Here is a 6,955-nt window from a genome sequence, read left to right on the forward strand (position 1 = left end):
ATTCTCATGCTTAAGGACAGTGATCGCAAACAGAAATTGTGTGGTCTGATGGCTGCCTGCTCTGATTTCACAGGGAGAGTGTTCACCTTGGACCCCACAAAATGAGCAGTGATTTTCAAAATATCCCCAGGCGAGACTCCACTCTACCACTCCCTGCGCGCCACTTCTCCCAAAAATGGTCTGTGATGGTCACTGGCAGGGTAACGAAACAAGAGCACACGCTTTGCAGTAGGCCTGTGTAAGGAGCAATGCTAACACTAGGAATAAGTTATTCTTTAATGCTTGTTTAGAATTCACATGCAACACTTACGTACTCCACTTGAGTATCAAGCGAATTCAGCAAAGGAATTGATGCCATGACAGTTTGACATAGCCGCTCTTGAAAATGTGTTGCTAGGGGCTTCTTTAAATATTAATGGGTAAATTCCAGGACGGAAAGACATGATTAGGTCATTCTGAAAAAGTGGATCCTGAGGCTCTGCTGTCAGTATAGGAGCCATGGGTTCCAGCAGCTCTGGACTAAGGAAAGGGAGCTGTATTTACTCCTGGATCCAGCAGTACTATGTTGGATGACACTGAAGTCATTTCATCCCTTTGTTCCCTCCTTCACCAGCGTTTTAAAAGTTATAATCTTCCTCTACAAAAGAATGATGAGTATTATTTTTTTAGTGAGCTCAGGAGTATCCTTTACAAAAGAACGCGAAATGATTTGGCCCTTGCCTCACTGTGTTTACTCTCCAGTTTTACACAAAGCAATTGGCAGCATTGATAAACAATTCAGCTAATGAGGCAAAGAAAGCCAAAGATTACCAAAATATGATCACAGTTAATTAAGGTGTGTGGCCAGCATGATGACTCCACAGCAAGGTTGGTTGTTTGGTAAATATACTCCCTTCTGGTAAGCAATGTGGGAAGGGTTGCATTTTAGGAGGGGTCTAGGCAAGAAGAGGGTGGTGAACAGGTGGAGAATAGATGTGGGAAAGGACTTTCATGATTACAGATGTACTACTATCAGCAGAGTAAATATGCCAAAAGAGTAAACTGTGTCCTTTGCCACTACACTAGGGACTGTATTTCCAGATCCTGAAGAATGGCAGATCACAAGCATCACACTAGCTACTCACTTGCAAAGAAAGCACTGCACCAGTATGAACTTCCCTCTGAGCTAAAATGATCCAGTAATGCAACCACATGATTGAAAGGCTCTCCCAAAACCACCATCTCAGAAAAATCCCATTTTACAACTAGGCAATGCATTCTCTTCCCTGCCATCTGATTTACTGCTCAGCTATTGCTCGTCAGATTATTCTCTTGATATATCTAGCTGATTCAATGAGCATGGGAGCATGACGTAGACTCACTGGACAGTCCCGATGAGGCTGGGTGTCATTGCTTAGAGTACCTCAAAGCACGTTAGATACTTCTCAGGTTCGATAAAGACCCTGCCCAGTAGATCCTGCTGCCTAATTGTTCTACAATTATGGTAGTGTTTATGAAAGTTTAGCAATAAATAGCATCTTCCATGAGGTTAGTTCTGTTTCAAAAAGTAATCACTTTGCATATGCGCGGTATGACTGCTTTCTCCATGAGCTGAAGTCACACCGTCTCCTCCACTTTGTTCCCGTAGCAGCGCACAGCAAGCAGCTGTAAGCTAGTCTGTGGTGTAACACACTTTCTGAGGACACGGGCTAAATCTGTGTTGTTCCACTCTTGTATATGCGCGAGGTCTGAAAATATTCAAAGAAAAACGTTCAGAAGCATAAGATGGGTAGAAAAAGACAGTGTGGCAGAGAATAAAATGACAAAACTGTCCTGGTGACCAGGCAGTCCCCTCCCATTGCCTGGGGGTACCTCAGACTTACCGAGTCTGTTTTAAAAAGGTAGGTTAGAAATGCAAAAGGTGTCTTGGAGAGGGAAAAAGTCCATCTCATCTCAAATGTACTCTACACACTAGTGCAATTCCATGGAAATGTGTATAGCTAACTGTCCTCTTAGGAAAGGCGGTTTATGAAACTCCAGATGACCGTGTTAGCACAGGGCCGTGTGTGGTCAGGCCCCCTCCACCATGTACTTCCCAGGAATCCCACCCTTCCACACTTGCCAGGACTGTGGGTCAATTTTAACTTCAGTTTACCTTCAGTACCTTCACAACACACCCAAATCAGGGATTAACTCTCCTATGGGTGCTGTGTTGGCAGGACAACCCTGCTAGATGGACCCAGAGGTTTCCCTGCTCCTGGGGGAGCCAGGAAGCATTAGTTATGGGCAGTTCAGCCCTTCCTACCCCTCCAGACATTGTGATGCACAGCCTGAGATACGGCCCATGCGCTGCTCTTGCCTAGACCTTGACGTTGTTTTAGCTTTATTGAAAGTATTAGCTATTACAAAATAACCCATAGATGAGATCATGGCATAAAGCATCTCCTGTTATTTCATTAACTATCAGTTTCATAAAGTCCTGAGCATTTTGGCCCAATCCTGCAAAATACCTACAGCATGTTCAGCAAAACAGTTGCAGCCTTGCAGGATAACTTTTTTTTTTTTTTCCCCCAAGACTCTTCGCATGCTTCCAAAGTGCTTTGCTGGATCGGGCCCTAAATACTCAGGTACTTTTTAGCTCATTCGCATACCATAATGAGGTAGTTTGTACTAGATTTTCAATTTAGTTTTAGGGCTTGGTCCATTTCAGTAAACTTTCTTCATGAAACAGGTAATACAAAGCTAGAAGCATTACAGTACCATGACCATGAAACTCTGAGCACCTGCATTTCAGTCTACTTTAGAAAAGAAATAGCTTCTGTCATTTGTAAATTTTAAAATAAATTAAGTACGATCAGGAAAGTATTAAAGAGAAACGCCTTAAAAACAAGTGGGGAAACTCAGTCTTTTTTCATTCTGTGAAGAGAGTGTGGCAGCATATGGTACATAGTGGGTGGTTGTTCTAAACATAACATGTATGTGTTCGACCTAAAATGTTTTATTGGTTCCTAGTTATGAGAGCAGCAGCTAAAAATGACTGATGACTGTTCTTTCTATATCAGCAGCGTGTAAAGGCCCAAGGAAAAAAAAAAAATATCAGTCCTTATATTCATAAACATTTTTAAACAACCATAAGACTCTCTTTAACATGTTTTCTCCACAGTACCATTTCCTCTTTGTGAAATCATAACACTACAGTATTATTAATTATTACTATTATTTCCAGATCATCCTAAAATATGTCCAATAAAAAGGGAATAATTTTCCCTTCCTCCAGAGTCACTGTAGCTGTCATGGGGGCAATATCCTTTGAGAGTACAGGTATCTAGCACTACACTACATACCCCGGTTAGCTTAATACAAGGGAAAACACGAGTCACGAGAAGAAAATTACATCCTCACCATCAGTGCAACCGAGTACCTTATAAATAAGAAAGTTGTGCAGAGAGCGAAATCTCACCATTGTCCCCTCCTTTCACCGCTCTCAGAGTTATTATCGTGGAAGGAACTGAGGCTGAAACTGGGAAATCTTACGCTGCGCTCCAAATAAGGCCAGTTTGTTACTAACCTGTCCTCCTGTGGCAGCGATTCCTGCGTCTGAGGCCAGTTGCCAAGCATGTTCCCTCTTCCTCCCACGCGAGTTTCATCCTTGTGGTCAGCTGTTTCTTGGAAGCTGAGGAGCATAATTGATATTGCAACTATCAAGCTGTGCGCAGAATGAGCTTACACAACTTTGTGAACATGCTTTTCTTGCCCTCTCCACCCACCTTTCTCTAAAGCTATGTGTTTGTTGGTAAAAACAGGACTCAGGTGTCAGGTTTATGGGTGGAGCTCAGGTGCTTCTGCAGACGCGTGTCCTAATCCCACTCCAGGGATCAGACTGCGCCCATGTGACTCTCCCCTTGGAGTGAGCTCAACCCAACGGCACGAGGGGCCCGATCCTTGCGCCCTGCACCATCAGCAGCACCGGCGTTACTGGCTGGGAGGGACCTCTCAATCTAAAGGGAGCCTCAGGAGGTAGCCTGCTGGCTGGGGGAAAGCAGAGGAGATGTTGTACGTGTGTCTTCTGAACCTGCCTCGTCTCTGAATTTCATCTCCCACGTAGCAGTCCCAGTGTCTATGGAGTCCCTTTGGTTATTTGGGGTTCAGGAAGCCGAGTCTGCCCCGGCGGGGGTGGGATAATTCTCTGCAGCGCTGGCTGTGAGACACATGGAGCACATTTTGTGACTTTGTCCCAAAGCGGCACAGCAAATTTAGGAGGGACATGGGCTTTGGAACAAATCCAGAACTGTTTAGGTTTTGTGGCTGGTTTTGTGGGGTGTTTTTTTGGATGGGTGGGTGGGGGCTTTTTTGTTGTTTATACCAATATGACACAGCTGCAAGCCTTTCCAAGGAAAGCACTGTAGAGCCGTTCAGCAGATGGTGTGTCATCCTCGGTAGGACTTGCCCCTGAGAGTTATGCAAAAGCGTTCTGGGGAAAAAAATCTGCTTTGTCTTTGTGCAGTTTTACCCCTGAGAAAGGAGAAAACTCACCCAACCTGCTGTAGTAATGACTTTTATCAGAATTAGAGCATGAGAAAATCATTCTCTATGCTACTGTGATTCGTCCAAGTCTGAAAAAGGAGACACTGCTGAGATATTATGGCCTTTAACCATCAAATCTTCCTATTAATACAAAACCAAATCTTCTTGTTCCACATGTGGAATTTTTATTAAAACAATTTTTTTATATGAAATGTTGATCTGACAAAACATTCAGATAGCCCAAGCATTATGAAATCTGTGCATCCTAATTTCATTATTTATGATGTATATAACCTCAAACACCTGTGCACACTGCTTAAAATGCTGAGAGATCCTTGCCCCAAAAGATGCTAATCTATATAATACACAAATCTCTGAGTGAAGATATGCAGATTATTGTGGGGAGAAAGCAAAAGAAAAACAGTCACAACAAAGACAAGTGTGGGAATTTGGTTGCAATAACATTACGTGATCCCTGGTAATACACACATCATCTTATGTATTTTCCCCAAATTAATTAGATAAGGTTAAATTTATATAGCACCTTTCAATTATTTTACTGATGCCAAATGTGTTTGCACAGGGGATGTCTACAGACCTACTTGGGAAACTACATAGCACTGCAGTACGCTGGGGAGATAAATCCTGAGTATACAGGGCCAGCGTTACCCCTGCCTATTGCAGCGCTGGGGAATGAAGACACTTATGATGTAGAAGAAAGCGTCAGGTCACAGAACGCCTCAAAAGACTGAGGAGACAAGAAAGGTTGTCAAAGAGTATTCATTTTCTTAGAAACTAATCCCCCAGCTATATAATATTCAGTGATAGTAAAAAGAATCTTTTGGTTATAAAATTCGCTATATTGAGGCCCTTGGTAGTGTGTTTATGAAAACAGACAGAATTCAGACTCACTTTATTATAACTCAGAGCAGTAAATGACAAAATTTCCAGTAGTGTTTCAGAGATGTTGTTTAAGAATATCTGTATTTCTGGCAAAGAGTTTGCTCCAGTGCTTTTCTTCAGTGGGATTAAAGGAGTTCTTCTATATTAAAAGTTTTATATCTTGATGGATATTAAAATTAAAGTCATACTTTATTAAATCACTGTAATATAGTAAATGTAATGACACATGTTTTAAATCAAATAGTTTGGAAGGAAAATCTGTGTAACCATTGTCAAACAACATTCTCTTCAAAAGTAAAATTGCAGTTTTAATATACAAGTCTTTCTGAGTCTTACATGAATTGTCCAGTTTTTCTGTATTAAAAGACTGAAGAAAGCATAGAAAGTGTTCATGTGGAAAGTATTCGCTTTCTTCGTTTTTAAAGCATTTTTGTCTAACTAGTTCAAATACTAATTTAAACCGTATAAAACTGAGAGAAAATCACTGAACATCTGCAAATGGGGAAGAACTTGATAGGAGACATATATTGGATGTCCTCAATAAAACAATTCTATTTTTCAGTGGAAAAGGTTACGAAGCAGCTTAAATTGCCCAACTGAGTCAATGCAGTCAGCTTCTCTGGAACCAGTCACAGTGGATGAGGCCTGACGTAGATGTTTGTTTTCTTTAAATAGGTTTCTCCAGGATCTAACCATTATTTATTTCAAGTAGGAGTACTGACAGTAGTTAAAATGAAAGAAAAATCATTTCACAGTTTTGGTCAATGGACTCCATCAATAACATCGGGAGAAGCAAATTAATACAACAGGCTTTTAAAAGCTTGTGAAAACAAACCATGCACCAAATCGTAACTTTAATGCATTATTTAATGATACACTGCACAAAGGAAATGTGTTGCATTTCTTCTGCCTGGTTTCCACTGAGGCACCTGGTGTAGCGCCACATCGGAGATGCCACGTGGATGGCAATGAGCATGAAACCCTTGAGATGGGTAGGGAAGAGGCTCATGGAGGTGTCCGTGGGTTATGCAGGCCCAGGAAGCTTCATCTCCCAAAGGAGATGAAGAGTGGAGCTTTGCAAGAGCCGATTTTGGGATGCATCTCTGTGCAGCAGCACCAAGGATGGCTTCAGCACAGAAAGGAAGAGCACATTAATGAAATTCACTGCTGACATGATGCCAGGAGGCATCTCATGTGCATAGGAGAGACTTTCTCCTTAAAGGGGTGGGGACAGCTCAGAAGGTCTCGTCTCCAGCTGTGAGACACACAGGGACCAGCATTTACAGCGGGCACTGTGGCTGGGTCAGTGGCTCAGCACTGCTAAAATGCAGCTAACTGCTGCACCAGGGATGAGCTACCTCCTGCTTGTGCTCCTTTCTTCAGGATCCTCTGTGATAGACTCTGTCCATCACAACACCAATTCTTCATCTCATTTTTGTAGTCTGTTCAGTTGAAAAGTTCTCAGACATAACTGACGGGCACTTAGAGGAGCATTTGTGTCAGTACTTCCCACGCCCTCTCCTTTATCAGGTACTCAGAGTTAAGCACA

At 42.3% G+C, this 6,955-nt stretch overlaps 1 long non-coding RNA gene across 1 annotated transcript; it reads right to left on the reverse strand.

Moving 5' to 3' along the window:
* Positions 1-425: 425 nt before the first annotated feature.
* Positions 426-4,603, reverse strand: LOC142600177 (uncharacterized). Its single transcript, XR_012833626.1, has 3 exons — positions 4,513-4,603; positions 3,548-3,652; positions 426-637 (listed from the first exon to the last, which is right to left on the reverse strand). It is a non-coding gene; the product is annotated as an uncharacterized LOC142600177 (long non-coding RNA).
* Between the last annotated feature and the right edge of the window lie 2,352 nt (positions 4,604-6,955).

The sequence above is a fragment of the Balearica regulorum genome, chromosome 1 (genome assembly GCF_011004875.1).
Source record: "Balearica regulorum gibbericeps isolate bBalReg1 chromosome 1, bBalReg1.pri, whole genome shotgun sequence".
Taxonomy (NCBI): domain Eukaryota; kingdom Metazoa; phylum Chordata; class Aves; order Gruiformes; family Gruidae; genus Balearica; species Balearica regulorum.